Below are 18,619 nucleotides of genomic sequence, written 5' to 3'. Positions count from 1 at the left end.
CATTCTTGAACCTCAGGCTTACTCATCATCTCTGTCTCCATATACAATACTCATCTCAAACTTAAAATGACAAAAGTTGACCTTCTAATTATCCTCCTATAGGTCAATGGCAATTCCATCCTTCCCATTGTTCAGCCTACAAACCATGGTGTCATCCTCGACTTCTTTCCTTCACAACCCACATCCAGTCTGTCAGCAGATCCTATCAGCTTACCTCAAAATGAAAAATAATTCAACCATTTCTCAGGGCTGCCACCACTACCACCATCATCTCCCACCTGGATCACTGCAACAACTGATCTCTCTCTTTGCTTTTGCCCTTCCTTTGCTCATGTCCAGCAGCCAAAGTGATTCTATAAATAGCAAGTCAAATCACAGTCAATTCGCTGGCCCAAACTTATAATGGACCCTCTTTTCACTGAGAGTAAAAGTCAAGGTGCTTACTATGGCTTACAAGAATCTACAAAATCTATTCATCATGATAAAAATGTTCTAATATTGATGGTAGTGACAATTGCACAACTCTATTAAGATATTAAAAACCACTGTGCTTGCTTCAGCAGCACATATACTAAAATTGGAACAATATATTAAAAACCACTAAATAGCAAATGTAGGTGGATTATATGGAATGTGAATTATATCTCAAGAAAGCTGTCATGAAAAAAAGTATATCATATCCCTACTTCAATCTCATCTTTTACTATTCTCTCTCATGCTCATCCCCCTCTGGCCACACTGACTTTCCTTTTGCCCCAGGGCCTTTGTACTGCCTGCTTGCCTGAAATATTCTTTCTCCCAATAACCACATTGTTCACTCCCCTTAATGAGGCCTGCCCTGACCTCAAGTTGCAATAGCCAGCATTACTGATCTCCTAAACTCTAATCCCTCTTTATTTAACGAATTATATCCCTGATCACTTTCTAATAGATAGATCGATTGATAGATTTTATTTAAATTTAAGTTAGTTAACGTATAATGTATTATTAGCTTCAGGAGTAGAATTTAGGATTCATCAGTTGCATACAAGACCCAGTGCTCATTACATCAAGTGACCTCCTTAATACCCCATCCCCCAACTCAGCTCCCCTCTAGCAATCCTGTTTGTTCCATATAGTTAAGAGTTTTGCCTCCCTTTCCATTTTTATCTTTTTAAATTTTTCCTTCTCTTCCCCTATGTTCATCTGTTTTGTTTCTTATGAGTGAAATCATATGGTATTTGTCTTTCTCTGGCTTATTTCAATTAGCATCATATCCTCTAGTTCCATTCACATCATTGCAAATGGCAAGATTTCATTCTTTTTGGTGGCTGAGTAGTATTCTAATATATAAAATATATATATTTGTGTGTGTGTGTGTGTGTGTGTGTGTGTGTGTGTGTATGTATCCCACATCTTCTTTATCCATTCATCAGTAGATGGACATCTGGTCTCTTTCCACAGTTTGGCTACTGTGGACATTGCCGCCATAAATATTGGGGTGCATGTGCCCCTTTGAATCACTATTTTTTATCTTTTGGCTAAATACCTAATAGTGAAATTGCTGGATCATAGGGTAGCTCTATTTTTAGCTTTTTGAGGAACCTCAGAACTGTTCTCCAGAATGGCTGTAACAGTTTGCATTCCCACCAACAATATAAGAGGGTTCCCCTTTCTCTTCATCCTTGCCAACATCTGTTGTTTTCCTGAGTTGTTAATTTTAGCCATTCTGACTGGCATCTCACTGTGGTTTTGATTTGTATTTCCCTGATGCTGAGTGATGTGGAACATTTTTTCATGTGCCTGTTGGCCATTTGGATGTCTCCTTTGGAGAAAGGTCTATTCATGTCTTCTGCCCGAGATCTCTTGACTGGATTTTTTGTTTTTTGGGTGTTGAGTTTGAGTTCTTGATAGATTTTGGATACTAGCTCTTTACCTGATATGTGATTTGCAAATATCTTCTCCCGTTCCATAGGTTGCCTTTTAGTTTGGCTGATTGTTGTTTCCTTTGCTATGCAGAAGGTTTTTATCTTGATGAACTCCCAATAGTTCATTTTTGCTTTTGTTTCCCTTGCTTTACTTCTATGTGTTGTCTATCATGTAACCTCACCCTCAGCCTACTCTAATCCCCCAGTATAAAATCAATGCAGTAGGATTTGTTTTATTCACTGGTTGGTCCCTAAGTGGTTAAAATAGTGCCTGGCACAGTGTGGACCCTCAATAAATATCAAATTAGACATTGTTGAATGAATAAGTTGTGCAGGTTTAAAGATGTAATTAGTGAACAGAACTTAAAGCTATAAATCAACTTTTGGTCTCCTTGTATATTGGAAAGGAAAATGTCTTGATCGAACACTATTTTTGTTGGTTGTATTTTTGAACTACAGAGGGTTATGCATCTTTATCTGCATTCTATATTCTTCCAGAAACTTCCTCTACCCCCAGCCTGACAATTTTAAAAATATTTTCTTTAGGAACTATAAACTGGTTCATTTTGTAAACTGAGGATTTGTGACCTCTTCCAGTCTGTACTATGTAAAACCCTGTACTGTATGCACATATAAAACCCAATAGATTAAAATGTCCTTAATTAGGGGCACCTGGGTGGCTCAGTGGGTTGGGCCGCTGCCTTCGGCTCAGGTCGTGATCTCAGGGTCCTGGGATCGAGTCCCGCATCGGGCTCTCTGCTCAGTGGGGAGCCTGCTTCCTCCTCTCTCTCTCTCTGCCTGCTTGTAATCTCTCTCTGTCAAATACATAAATAAAATCTTTAAAAATAAATAAATAAATAAATAAATAAATAAAATGTCCTTAATTACCAAGCTTCAAGTCTTGTTCTTTTAATGTAGCATAAAGAGATTATAATGACGAGGAAAATGACCTTGAACGGTTTTATGAAGGTGAGTTTTGAAGTGGGAGATTTAAAAGGGCAAAGATTGGGTGTCTTGTTATAGAAGCAACATACAAGAAACACAGTGGAGATGAACTTAAAGAAACAATATCATTTAGGACACTGCAAACAAAAGAAATAAAGGGTAAAGGAAAATAAGAGCATTCTTTTTTTTTATTTTAAAGAGCATTCTCTACTATTTAAAAATTTTACCTTTTTTTTTATACATCAGTGCTTGCTTATAAGCATTTAATCTCTATTCACTGAAAATTTTTGCCAGTATAAATTGAAATTGCCTGTAAGATCTGTTCTGTACATAATATACATTTTTACATTTTGCTTTGGTTCTCTTTTACTTTGGCAATGAAATGTCAGTCTCAAGGTCTGGAAGGTATTAAACAAGATAATTTACAATTAAACCCTCTAAGACTGATCTTTCAAAGAGGGTCGAGGACCTGGTCTTTTGAAGCACCCATTTCTGGATGGCTGGTCTTGGAGGATGTCTGACAGTACTCTGGCTACTGTTTGACTTTATACTGTAAAGGTCCAAAGTGGCCTCCTTTTTAGCAACCAAAGAATGTGGTGAGCAGACTGTTATCTGGCTGCCCATTATGAACACTTTACTCCTGTGCTGTGGACCATATCAGTTTGTGGCAAAGTGATGGATTGTGTTTAACATTCTGCTGTTGACCTATAAGGATTTTTGCCATATGTTCTAGCTCATACCCTTCAGATCTAGGAGGGGGAGGGCGTATTATCATCGCTGACCACTAAGCAGAAATGTGTCAGAAAGCTTGCTTTCTCAGCTAAAACACCACCCTTGGCAAGCCATCCCTCCCTATTCTAGGAAAACATCACCATCAGATACCAGAAGGCCTGTTTATAGATTCATATGGTTGTCTACCTTTTATATCTGTATGTTAGGGAAATTTTGAAATAACACCGTAAATTTAAGATTTATGTGGCTACTTGGCAGGCACAGCCAACACAAATCTAATTTGATGTCCTTTTAAGAATGTGGCCTGAATGACGCACATGAGGCAGGCTGCTCACCCTCTCCATACCTCAGTTTCCCCATCTGTCAACTATTTAAAAAAATGTTTTTTAGAATTCTCCCTCCAAAACAAATAGTAGGCACAATCCTTACATATAGATAGAAAAAAAGCAGACGTGTTCTCACTGCAGTGGCCAGAGAGGGCTGGGGTAGGGGAGGTAGAGTTCTGCAGGTTTCAGCCTCCTCTCATCCCCTCTCCCAGCTCAACCCATAGTCTCTGAGACACACGTTAGTCACAATTGGAAACTAAAAAGTTTGTCCTATAAGGCACTCCCAGCTGTAGCATTTTTTTTTCACTTAATAATTTAGTTATTCTATAATTATTTTATAATTCCCGCAGCCACTGAAAAACTTCTATCTTACTTTACCACAGAAATGTTTTTCTGGGCCTGACCAATTTAATCACCAAGTAATCTGTGTCAAGAATCAAAAACACATTTGTATTCTTCTGTTTTTGATATCAATTTTCAAAAATTTCAACCCATTGCAATAAGTTTGTTGAGATTATGTTACAACTTGCCTTCTTCACCTTAATATATTGCCTGGTTACCAAATGCTACGGAGTATGGTTTGGCACTATGTCTTAATAAACAGGTCGCACCTGGGAGCTAGTGGGAACTCTCCCTTCTGAAAAGAAACAGCTACAACAGATGGTAAAACGAGTGAAAACCAGGTGGGGTCATTGCTTAATGACCATTTGAATTAAGTTTGGTTAATTTGGCGTGTCTCTCATTATCCCTGGCAACTGGACCCTCTATTTTATAAGTTTGGATTTATATCTTTTACATAAACTATCAAAACAAGTCCATCTGTGATCCCGAAGCTACACCCGCCTTCCATCCAACCACAATGTAAATCCTGATTTCTTTGGTTCTGGCTGAGGAGAGCCCATAAGCACGAGACCTTGGAAATACTCTGCAATTTACTTTTCCTCGAGTTACTTCTTATCATCCATGACATGTCCCCTTCACTTTCTAAGTTTTCGTTTATAAAAATAACCTAATGTTTAACCTAAAAACCCTTATTAGCTCAGTTTCCAGGGGTCTGAGAAATCAAAATTTCAACCCATGTGTATCCCTTTGGAAGATTTTTCTTCTGAAATCTGTGTGTAACAGCAAATTACACAGGGATGTTTCAGAACATTTCTAACTCGGCTTGTGATTTATTCATAAAAACAGCAAATTTGTTAAATGCTTATCATGCACTTGGCACTAGGATAAGATGTTTATTTATATGACATCATTTGACTGTCATGACCCTCTTTGAGGAGGCTACAGTTATCTTCATTTATTGCTGAAGAAGCTATAGGGCCTTTTGGAGGGTTTGGAGCTAGTTACTAGCTCAAACGCCCCACAGCTAAGTGACAGAGCTAGAATGCAGGCGCACATCGGTGGGATTCCAGACTTTACCTTCTTAGCCACAGAGTTAAGTTCTTCGTCTAGACCCGCTGTGGTTCATGCAGTATCAGAAGGTTGTATCCAGAATCCCGGCTCCGGAGCCAGGCTTGGGCAAGTCACCCACCCATTCTGATCTCTTTCCTGAGTAATAACAGTACCCATCTCATAAGTTTGTTTGGTACAGTGGAACGAGATACTCTCCGTACAGCATTTACAAAGCACAGAGCCTAGAATGCCATATATATTAATTACACGGCACCCGTTTTCCAATTCCCATTCTAATTTTCTTCCTTCCAAATTTCTTTATCTGAGTCAAATATCATATCTCCCTTTTCTTTCACATTTGGGGCATTATTGGAGAGGGTAAAAGCACTGGACTTCCCTGTCTCACCTAACGCTGTAAAAAATTCCACTGCGTTTTAATAGGGCTCCAGATGAATCCAATATACATGTTCCCGCTCTAACTGCCGACGAACCAAGTTTTCCGCGTTTGTGCCCTTTAGACCTCTCTGCAGTTCTGCTAGCGGCAATGAGGTAGTTCTGCACACTAAGGAACCGGGCTTGATGTTATTCCAACCCTTCCTGTGTGTGCGCGGGCGCCCGTGAACTTGGGCTCATGTGTTTAGTACAGAACAATGAGTTTCTCAAGTTGTAGAATACCCTCACATTTCTTTTATCCTCTGAAAGCTTCCTGTATTTGTGACCTCCTTTCAAATGGGCAACTGCAGCCTCAACATCTGGGTCCTCCCTGCTGTAGGGAACATAAATTAACTGGTAGCGTCCTGTAAATGTTATGGGTGGGAGCCCCGGAGTACAGAGAGGCAGGCCCGGGTGCTTTCAGTATCTAACAGCTGGTCCCAATGCAGTGCCTCAGAACTGGTTTTAGCTGACGTCAGATAACGCTGATGTGCACCAGATTGGCTTGTAGTACCAGTAAAGCTGTCCCCTCCCACTTCCCCTACTGCCCCCGTGCTTGCCAGAACGCTGGAGACCATTATGAACTCCCAGTTGTCATTTGATCTCCATCTGGCTGCTGTCACTAAAGCTGCCTTTTATCGCTTGCCAGAAGTGTAAAGCTAAAGACGTTTCTCTTTCTCACAGATCTTTGCTTCTAGTCCTTACTTTTCTAATTTTCTGGGTAGTTTCAAGTAATTCTCCTTCTGTGGGAGTCTATGTATCACCATCGGGAAACTGACAAAGGACCCACTGGCATATTTTCCCACATGTCTACTTGGTGAACTAGATTTAGCAATAGATTTTTAGGAAGTGTTAGAGGTGGGCTGTGGCTTTGTTGACTTCAAATATTATGTCTCAAGTTTGATGTGGTTTGAATTTCTGAGATAAATGTGAGATTTGCGTGTATGATCTCATGCCTTGGTAAATTTTATGGAGCTGTAGATCACAACAGCCTAGCCATGCAATTACATGGGTCCCTGTACTGAATTAGAATCTACCCAAATTAAACAATAAATATAAGAGGAACATGCCATAAATTGGATCTCATAACAGCTTAATAATCTGAGAAGAACAGAAGAATGAATTCTGAGGTGATGTTTAATGTACTTTGTCACTAGAATGTTCTTAGTGAATTTTAGTAAATCATTGTAAATCTGGTACCAGCTTAAAGATGTACTGTTGGTGTGATGGTCCAGTAGTTAGGATTTAACCATCTTAGCACCATAGCCTGAAGATCATTCCTGGTCAAGAGCCCTCTTGAGAAATGGCATTTCACATTCAATAAGCATTGTTGAGGGTGATGCATGAAAAATGGGGTCTAAAAGTTTTGGAAACAATTTAGGATCTGATATTTACTTAGTTTAGGAAATTAATCCATTAAGAAGTAATTATAAAGAAACTTTTGTGTATGTTCTCAGGTTACTGTTTCTAAAAAAAAAAATTAGGCGTCCTTACATTCTGTATGAATCCATATTGTATGTTTGCATGTGAAAAATGAAACGATGTGGAGGGACATACATCACCATGTAAACATGTTCCTCTTTGAGTGATGGGATTGCAGGTCATGTTGATAGTCTTATTTTTACTTACTTTTGTTTGATAATGTTTCCTAAAACAAGCATGTGTTAAAAATATTTTTAGTAGAGGTAAAGCTAACTTTCTGTGAAAGACACAGAGTGTGAATATAAAATTTAATGATTTTGACAAATCCATACACTCATGTAACCCAATCAAGATATAAAGTCCAATGAAGATATAATCCCGAAATGATATAACCCCAATCAAGGTTTATAACATTTCCATTTTCCTAGAAAGTTGCCTTTTACCCCCTACCAGTCAATCCCCACATCCCATAAGCAACCACTGTTTTGATTCTATTTTTCTTAGAAGGGGGAAGGGACAGAAAGAGACTGGGGGAGAGAATCTTAAGCAGGCTTCACCCTTAGCACTGAGCCTGATGCAGGGTTTGATCTGACAACCCCAAGATCGTGACCTGAGCCAGAATCATGAGCTGGACACTTAACCACCTGAGCCATGCAGGCACTCCTGTTCTGATTTATATCATAGATGAGCATGCCACTTTTTAATTGAAAAAAAAAAAAAAAAGCACAGTTTTTTTTTTTTAAGAAATTTCTGTGTAGACTAAGATAGGACCTAAAATTAAATAAAGAAGTTGAAACATTTCCTTGCATTTAAATAACTGACCTTGTCAGTGAGGAGATGAAAAAAATATTAGAGAAAGTATGGAAAAGAGAATTTAAGAGCTAAATCAAGAAAACTCAGAGAAGGGCGCCTGGGTGGCTCAGTGGGTTAAGCCGCTGCCTTCGGCTCAGGTCATGATCTCAGGGTCCTGGGATCAAGTCCTGCATTGGGCTCTCTGCTCAGCAGGGATCCTGCTTCCCCTTCCCCCTCTGCCTGCCTCTATGCCTACTTGTGATCTCTGTCAAATAAATAAATAAAATCTTTAAAAAAAAAACAACTCAGAGAAGAACAAGATAATAGCCAACATTTTATAAGATCTTAGAGCCATTATTTTATTTCAGTAGAAAAAAGGGGAAAGTCTCCTAGACTGTAAACTCTAAGAGGTCAGGGACTGTGTTCCTTTTGTTCACTGTATCCTGAGTAACCTGCACATTACCTCACAAAGGTACTGACTCAAGAAATATTTGTGAACTGAATAAGTGGATATTCAGTTATTCAGTTACACAGTCCTCAAACACTCTTCCAACATATATTTGCGACCTCTTACAATGTGCCATGGATTATGCTCAAGTCCTGGAGACAGAATGATAGACACTGGTCCCTCAAAAGGATAGACATGGTGTCTAACTTCATGGACCTCACAATGCGTATTGTCAGGAAGACTGATATTAGCAGTGTTTTAGAGGCAGACAGAATGGCACGAGCGAGGGATTAAAGAGAAGTGAGCTTGGTGAGCCCGAAGAAATGAGAGAAGCGAGAGTGAAGAAGCAGCAGATGGGGCTCCAGAGGTAGTCAAGAAGATGGCGCAGACGGGACCTTGTTGGTTGTTACAGGGAGTTGATATTTTATCCCAAGAAGAACCAAGGGAGCCCTTGAAGGATTTTAAGCAGGGGAAGGACACAGTCAATTTTGTGTTTTTAAAGTATCATTCTGGCTCTTGACTAGAGAGGGAACAGCTTGGACGAAGGCAAGGGCAGACACAGGAGGACCAGTCAAGAGGTTGCAGTACTAGTGTAAAGCCCCGGAGACAGAACGGCAGGGAGGGGCCCGGAGAGGATGGCAGCAGAGGGAGAGAAAAGAAGTGGAGTTAAGGCATATTCAGGGTGGAACCGAGCCTTGGCTGTGATGAAAAAATGAGTAGAGGTGTCAGCAGTGACTCCAGGTACCAGCATGACCAGCTGGGTTGATGGGAGACCCATTTAATTTTTTTCTTTTTTCAGATCAATATGCAAAAGAAGTCACGCTTCTAGACTGACCCTGGCGAGAGTCAGACCTCTGTTGAGTGGGGTCCAAATCATGGGTCTATGATGTGTCCATTGCACACCTGAGCACAAGCTGGGGATCTGGAGTGGCTGGTGTAGGGCAATGGTGATGGTGGGAGGATTTTTATGCCCTCCCCCTTTTCTCTTGGGAGCTCTTCTTTGATCTTGCCTAGTATCTTTTTCAGGGGTCTGATAATTCATCTCTACTAAGGTAATTACTGATACTTGTGACTCGAAGGTAAGGCTGCCTTTTCCCTGCCTCCTAGACCCCACATACCTTGAGTGTTTGCTCTTTACAAGTAATGGGACGGATATCAGAGAGATAGGATGGGTCACAGAGTCAATCATTGCTATTGGAATTTCTTAGAGAAATGAGGTTGTTTTTAGCTTCTGTAGACTGGGCTGCTCCTATTGTTCTCTGTTTCCCCTATTACTTTCTTCCTGGCTCTTTTCCAGTATTTTCTTTGCACTCTTTATCAGTTATTTTTACTTTGGGTCCTAGCTGTGTGACCCGGGGAAGTTTACTTAAGATCTCTGAGCCTTAGTTTCTTTGACCATAGTTGGGGGATAATCTTAATGTCAGTGAGTTCAATGCCTTCTACATGATAATTTTTCACTGTTGATTGCTTTCCCCCACCACCCACTCATTGGTTTCATTGCTGAGCATCCTAAGGAAATTGCTGTCGGACATATTCAGTTTCTGTAGCAAGATGAAAGGTACCACCACAGCCGGATTTGGAAGAAGTTTCTCCCATCTCTATTCTCTTCCTCACTTGCACACTACAGGAGGACTGCCATCATTTGTCTCACTAAGTGATAAGCATATCTCACTGGACGCAGTAAGGATTAAGAAAAAGAGTGTGGCTCAATGTGCACAAGTCATCCCCGTGACAACAAAAGCAATTCCGTAAGTGTCCTATAATGATCACCAATCACAAATGTCCTTGTGTATAAAAACGAGTCCTTTGTTTGAAGAGTACACATATGAATCAGGCAAACTAATTCATATCATTTAAGTCTGTGAATAATCCATGTGTTTATCCAAATCAGTTAACAAGGGCCCAACTCCACTCACTTACTTAGTCATACGTGGTTGTTAAACACCTACCACAGTCAAGAAGTTTGCCCAGGAGCTGGGTCCATGGTGATGAACAAGACAGAGCTCCAGTGGAGTTCACATTCTGTTGAAGAAGACGCACGTGAAACAACTAATTGCAGAATTAATTGATCAGTTATGATTGTGGTGAGTTCGACAAAGAAGCAATTACAGGTTGCTATGACAGTTTATAGCAGGGGATCTGATCACATGGAGAGGTCAGGGAGGCGGGGAAAGACTTCTGTGGAAATTACTAGTAAACGCTAATTATGAAGGCTGAAAAGCAGTTCCTGAGACAAAAAGAAGAGTTCCTCAGTTATCTGGGAAATGAAGGTTCTGAGTTTCCCAGTGCTGGTGGTATCTCAGGGTCTGACCCCAGCAGAGCAGACTTCAGTCTCAGTGACTCTGGTGTTTGGAAGCTGGAATCTTACCACTTGGTTACACCCAAAGGGAAGAAACATACTCAGGTATTCTCAGAACCAAGCAAGGAGAATTGCGTAGAGAGTATAGGGGTATCAAAGACACACACAGCCTACTCAGGAAACTTCACTGTATGGCAAGTCTGCTTAGGGACATTAATCTGCACAGCCGAGGGCTCCCTCAGCCCTACGCTAACTTTGCAATGCAGATACAAACCCATTTCACATCCAGGGGAACTGAGGGTTAAATAACTTGCCCCAAATCACACCTGTACCAACCCTCATTCCCATGAAAGCCCATGACCTTCTAGCTGCACCAAGCTGCCCCATTCTTAGCATGTTAGATGACTGCTGTCCTATTTAGGAGCACTTAGAACATTAAAGAAATGGCTTAAAATTGACAGTGAGCCCTGAAACCAGATTGTGAGCCCAAGTACAATCTGCAATGTTCCCATTTTTAAAAGATAGTTTTTAAATAAAGATAACAATGGATTTGTGGGCAGGTCCAGGCTTTGATGTTTTAAGTTTCTCTATGTTGATATTCTGGTTCCTTAAGTTTTTTTTTTTTGTCACCTCAGCCAAGAGGTGACAAAAGGAGGTTAATATGATTAGAATTTCTACAAATGGGCTGAAACTTGAAAACGAAATAGAACACACCATCAGAGGGTTAAGGAGAAGTAATTTAGTTGTGTGAACCATCGTCAGCTTCCCAGGATCTGGATGTTTACTGTCTTTGTGTAAATGAAACTAATATTGCCGTATTTACATTGAACTTCCATTTCCAAAGCACTAATGTGTTATTTAATTTTATCCTTATTATATTGGAGATCACATTCAAATAGTGCCAGAAAGCCAAAGAGAACTCAGGAAGCTTCTTGAGAACAGTTTGGCAATTGAGAAATCACATCGGAAGGGTTTAAGGATTATTTCTTTTTCTATTTCATGGGAAAATTCGAGTGACCCAAAAAACCATGGTTCTTTGGAAGGAGATCAAGAAACAAATAAATAGACTCTTCATGTGCCTTTTTGCTTGTGGGAGTTGGAAAAATGGAAATCCACACAAAAACTTTTCTTACAGTTTGTGCATTTTCCTTCTCCAGAACTGGAGGTACCCCTGATTCAAATGATGCTAAGTAATTATATCAAACCCTACTTCAAATTGGTCTGGCAGGCCTAAGCAAAATGCTGTGTTCTTCTGAACCCCACACCCTTGGTTGAGCCTTGGGTCCATCCAATCCTTTTTCCTCACAGACTCCTTGTTCACCTAGAGTGTTAACTCCTACAAGATGTGCTCCTACTCATTTCTCAGACATCCCCACTGAAAAACATAAGTTCAAGGCTTGAGCCTCTCTGGCCCCATATAATTGCTACAGCTGCTGTGCCCCCCTCCCACCCCTTTCCTCCCTGTGGGAGTCCCCATGGGAGTGCCGGAAGTATCTTTTTGCAAACTAATCCAATCAGGTTTCATTACTGCTGAGAACCTTTATATGGCTTCCTTTAACTGTGGGGCAAAGTCCAGGCTGCACAGCATGGCAAATGCTCTGACCTCCACTGGCCTCCCCGGTGTCATTTCCTGTCTCATAAAGTACTTATGCCCCCAGGTACTTCTTGTTCCAGCCATGCTGGAGCATTTATGGTGCCCAATGGGTCTGGCTTCAGGGAGGGTGCAACCTGTGTCCTCACATAAGACCCCGAGCCTAGAAGAGCTATTTGATTTAATGGTCCACTATAATGGTTTGAAATTCTTAATAATTGATGAACAAGGCCCCACATTTCCATTTTTTTCTGAGCTCTGCAAGCTATGTGGTTCGTCATCCTGTGCCCAAACATTACCCTGATTCCGTTTGCTGTGCATTGCATGAACTCTTCTATCTACGTGGCATACCTTTCCTTGAGTCTCCATCTCATGTGCTCTTTGTAGTCTTTCCAACTTAATCTGAAGGGTGCTGGGTGGCTCAGTAGGTTTAGCATCTGCCTTTGGCTCAGGTCATGATCCTGGGCTCCTGGGATTGAGACCCCCCCATTGGGCTCCTTCCTCAGTGGGGAGCCTGCTTCTCCCTCTGCATGTTACTCCCCCTGCTTGTGCTCTCACTCTCTGTCTGACAAATAAATAAATAAAATCTTTAAAAAAAAAAAAAACTAATTTGAGTACTAATCCTTTAGTGAAGCGTTTCCTGAACCCTTGTCTCTTTACCCTCTACCACGTTAATCTGTCCCTCCTCTGTGCTACTCTTTATGTTGCGCTTAAGCTATTATAGTCCTTCCGTCCTGTACATAGTGCTTAACCACATATCTGCCTATCACTCTCTACCAACCTTTGAACTTCTTGAGGACAGAGTCCATGCAGGGCCCAGGTAGTGGAGCGCCAGAGCCAAACCACGTGTCTGGATGTCACCCTGGCCAAGTCACCTGGCCTGGGTCTTAGTTTTCTCACTTAACCAAAGGAAGATAATCACAGAATCTACCCTGAAGGGCTGTCACTGTGAGGTTTAACAACACGATCTATGTCAAGTGCTCAGAGCTGGACCTGGCACGTTGTAAGTGCTCAATAAATATTTCCTGTTCTTATACGTTATTCTCTTTTGATTTCCTGGAATGTGTTTCAATGACCAGAACACTTGTTCTTGAACATTTATTGAAAACCTACTGTGCACCAGGTTCTGTGGGGGGCTGCCTGAGATACGAAGTGAAATTAAACATGACTTCTCTCAAAGAATTTCATTTTAGACAGGGAGAGAGGCAAGCAATGAATGCTTATGGTCCAGCATGATAAAATACTAAAAGTATTTAAAATGCTAAGTGCAGATTACCCTGAGAGCACAGAAGAAAGGCATCTGAATGTGGCTAAGGAGGTGAAGCTTGATCTGAATTGTGCAGAATGAGTAAGAGTTAGCTAAACATGGAAAAGGAGGAAGATTACTTTAGGGAGAGGGACCAGCATATGCAAAGGCACCTAAGAGTGAAAAGCTTGCATGTTTAGGGAACTAAACATCATTTTCTGTCCGTGAAGCACGTGGTGTTTGGTAATGTTCAGAAGACTAGAGATAGCCTGGCAAGACTAGCAAATAGGTTTGAACTCTGGTCTTTTGATGGTAGCTGCCTGGAACATTGTGTTGAGAAGAGAGGATTCCAAGACCATGTCTATTCTGTGGGAAATGTGATGAGATACATTAGTTCCATTTGTCAGAGAAGTAGGACCTCTCCTACATCATGGGAGCCTGCCTGTCACATATCTGCCATTAGTGATAGATTACGTAGGGCCTCACACTCTGTATTAAGGAGGTTGGATTTTATCCTGAAAACTACAGGGAATAATCAAAAGATTTTAAGTATGGCAGTGACATGATCAGATTACATACTAGGTGTCCTATAAATGCTTGTTGAGTCGAACTGACTATGGGCCTCTCTTCACCTATTAAAGATTTAGTGTATCAAATGCACCCAAATGATCTGAACCCAGCAAATGAAACATGCATAACTGAGCCTAGCGTGCTCAGAGGCGCTGTGCTAAGTGCTGAGAGAACTAAAGCAGCATCTAAAAGGTGCTTAACATGCTCCCAGGGTGTGGTTTACACAGTAAAACAGTCTGGTTCACACTGCAGTTTCAAACAGAGGATTAAAGTGGTATTAATAATTTATGCAGCTATAATATTTCATCTTCTGAGTTGGCCATATCCCAAAAGAACGACTTCCAGGGGCTTTTTGAACCTCTGAGCATTCTGTTGGTTATAAATCAAACAGTAAGGAAACAATTGGAAGAAATAGATAATAATGTTAAACATAAATTTACTGATATGTGTTTTTATAAATATTTCTGATAGGCATTTCATTTATAATTAGATGGAAAGGGTTCTGAAATTTGGGCTATTAAAAAATAAATATCCATGCTTATTATTCTTAAGAATAGGCTAAGATCCTATAAAATTACAATCATTATCTTTTTAAACTGTGGTTTAAAAAGTCTTGTGAAAAGCTGTGTTCTGATAGACTACACAAGGGAAAATATCCTCAGCAAATCTAGTATAGTAGCCAAAGGCATAGATTATCTACTTATTTTCCTTGACTCTTGAGGGATTTAAGAACAGTTTAAGTGGTATAGCAAGGAAACATTAATTTAAAATAACAACAAAAGATGGGGTAAAAAAAAAAATTTGAATGTAAGAAAATCCAGAGTGGAATTAGTGTACAAAAAAAAAAGAATTGTATGCATCTCAACACAGTCAAGTCAAACAACACTTGAATTCATATTAGTTACCAAAAAGAAAACTGTAAGAATTGACATGTCTGCCTTAATTGTTATAAATAAAAAGACTAAAAGCAGATGTCTCAAATACTGCCTAGAAATGATTAAAAGAATCAATGAAGAAAAAAAAATCAATGAAGATATCAAGATTAAAATTTCACTTTTTTGGAAAAAAAATTAAATTCTTTTTCTTCTTGAAGTATATTTGATATCCAGTATTACATTAGTTTCTGCTATGTGACAAGACCATACCTTATGCTATGCTCACCACAAGAGTAGCTACCATCTGTCACAGCAGAACACCATTACAATACCATTGAATATATTCCCCATGCTGTATTTTTATTCCCATGATTTCACTTTCTTTCTTTTTTTTTTTTTAAAGATTGTATTATTCATCTGAGAAAAAATAAGTGGGAGAACATGAGAGGGAGGAGTGGGGGAGAGGCAGAGGGAAAGGGAGAAGCAGACTCCCACTGAGCAGGGAGCCAGATGCAGGGCTCCATCGCAGAGCCCAGGACCCCAAGATCACTCTTAGAGCAAGCGGAACACAGAGGCTTCAGGGACTGAGCCTCCCTCTTTCTTATGTGTCTATTTGTTTTGTCTGTAACTTTCTGGCATTTCCCCCCTTTGACTTCCTATCATTATAAAGGCTGACAATGGTCATAGATCAGTATGGAAGAGTTTTGTCTTTGTGTAAATATACTTGTCTGCAGTCACATTTCAGGGGTTGAGGGTAAGAGAAAAGGATTTTTCTGCAAACAAGTTGAACAGTACTATGTCTGTATCTCTAGCATCTAGCACAATTGCTAATTCATAATCGATACTCAATAACTGTGAGAAAATCATATATTTGTGAGAAAGAAGAAATGAACCTTCCCAGAATTCACTCGTCCTTACAAAAATGTGTAACCACTGAAGACTTTTGCCTCTATCTTTATCTTAGCCTATCTTAGCTTTATCTTACCTTCAAAGCTCAATTCTTAATTTATATGGTCAAGTTACCTGGACATTTTCTAGAAGCATGTCAGCTACAGTAAAGAAGGTACATTAGGAAGGCAAGGAATGGGAGTCAAAAAGAAATAAAGAGCAACTTCTCTTGCTTTGCTATTACTCCATTTGTTGTTTCTTTAATTCATGCTTTTGTGAAAAACAGGAAGAGCTCCAGGGCCTGGGACAAGACTCTTCCACTCCACTCCCACCCTGTGGCCTCTTACTTTCAGAAAGGATTTTTTTTTTTTTTTTTTTTTTTAAGCTTCCTTCCACTGAGACTCTAGAACTCTCCAGAGATTTGGGAAGGAGATCATTTTTGGGGGGAGGAGGGTTTACATTATGTCAGGTATTGCACTAGGCAATTTAGCAGGGATGATATTATTTAATTCTCAAAAAAATTTGAGAGGCAGGTATATCCCCACTTTGTACATAAAGGAACTATCTAGCTTCAAAAATCGTAAGTAATGGGATGGAGCTGTAATTCAAGCATGTGCGCACTCTGCTTTCTCCCCCTGTGCTCTGCTCCCACTCTCAAGCTTCATTCAGGGTCTTTCTTGTTTGGATTGTTGTTCAAGACCCTTTACGCTCCATCATGATGAGGACAGAGTATTCTTACTTTAGAATGGGCATTTATGTTGTTATCTTTCTCCTACATCTGGCATGAACTGTTACCATCACAGAACAGTCCAGTGACCCAGGTTCTCCACAAAAATCTGTTGTTTGAGTAAAAAAAGGAGGCTGTAGCCAGTATATAGAAAAAATACTGCTGTACTGTCATAAAAACAAGAGATCTCCCATTCCATGAGCTGACCATTAAAATGTGTTACTCCAGTTATCAATATAATGACGATGATGGCAGTAATAACTCTCATTTATTAAGCATTTAACACGTGTCAGAGTTAGTTTCCAATACTTCTATGATGTTACTTAACCTTAACAATAACCCTATAAAGTAGATGTTATTGTCCTCACTTTTCAGATGAGAAAACTAAAGCTCAGAGTTGGGCCTTGCTGAATTCTCCCAGTACTAAACGACAGAACTGGGTTTGAACCCAGACTGAGGCTCCTGCCCCAAATTTTTGACACGATGCCGTACAGCCTCCTACAAAAACAACTGGCATCACATTAATACCTTAGATTTAATTTTGCTTTCTTTGTGTCTACCAGAATTGAATTTATTCGTCTTTTCTTTCTGGTATATTTGTGTGTGCGCACGAGCGCGTGTGCACGCACCTGGGCATACGATACGAGGTTGTCGTGAAGCCTGCCGTAAGGGAGAATTCTACTGATGATGCCGCACCTGCAAGAGTCTTCTTGGCCAAGATATGCTAGCTTGTCGTGTAATTTAATTTTATTATAGCTTACAATGCTCATTTTTTGTAATAGTCTTCAGAAATGCTATTGTTTTACTTCATTCATGTGTGTGTCTATATATTTACATATGTAATATAAAAAATTGTGCACACCATGTCGGTGGCATTATTTACCTTTAAGGTGACCTGGTGTTTCCTCTCACGATCCAACTTCTGCCACTTTTTACTTATTTAATATGTGTTTGAGCACCCACTATTAGTTGGATACTCTGCTAGACATCCAGGACGCACCGATGCAAGGATATGGTTCCTGTACTCAAGGAACTTACAATAACTTATGCTAGTTTATGTTTAAAACACAGATAAGGCTAATCTTAAGTCAGTGGATGAGTCCCAGCTTAATTAACTGAAATATATACCTGTAATCCTGTTCCCCACCCTCCATTGAAACTCTTCATGATGTGGCAGCGATTTATAGAGTATCTATGCTTAGTGTGCAGAATAAGAGTTGCCCAGTATCCTGAGGGTGAGTTCTAGTTGGTTCCTGCTCAAGAAGTTCCCCAAAGTCCAGAACACTAGATACTGGAGGAGTCCCAGAAACTAAGGGATTGCCTTCACAGCTATCGGAGGATTCTGTTATTGTAAATGCGTTATCCAAAGCCTTGAAAACCATGTCCCACAGTCAAATCCTGGCTTCTCCAACCACTATCTCTATCATGTTGCTATGTTATATAACTCTTCTGAACATCAATATCCTTATTTGTAAAACAATAATTAGATAATAGAATAATGATAAAACAATAATAAGGTAATAAAAAGAGGATAATGCCTTATATTGGTTTGCTTATGTATTTATTCATCCAGAAAACGTTTTTTAAAAATATCTACTACATCCCAGGCCTTGAGCTAGGCACTCTATATGAATAATGTTCAACAAGATAGACCCTGCTTGTGCCCTCATGAAACTTCCAGCCCTGGGAGGGAGAGAGGCAATAAGTGAACCAGATGCTAGGATAGAGAATGAGGAGAGAAACCTGTTTTTGGGTGGGTGGTCAGCAAAGGTTCTCTGCAGAGGTGGTATTTAGGCTGACATCTAAAGACTTCAAAGGGAGAATTTTTAAGTGGCAAGTGGGCAAAGTGTTTCAGGTAAGGGCAAAGGCCCTGAGTTCTTAAAGAGGGGTCGAGAAACTAAGCGTAGCCTAGTAGATTGGACAATGAAAAGGAGGGCATTATCCTAAAAAGTGGATATCAACTACCCCCAAATCCAGTAATTCCACTTTGGGTTTATATCCTAGAGAAGTTCTTACATGGGTCTACT

The sequence above is a fragment of the Neovison vison genome, chromosome 2, assembly GCF_020171115.1.
Source record: "Neovison vison isolate M4711 chromosome 2, ASM_NN_V1, whole genome shotgun sequence".
Taxonomy (NCBI): domain Eukaryota; kingdom Metazoa; phylum Chordata; class Mammalia; order Carnivora; family Mustelidae; genus Neogale; species Neogale vison.
The sequence above is the reverse complement of the archived record's forward strand: the minus strand, read 5'-3'. Positions refer to the sequence as shown.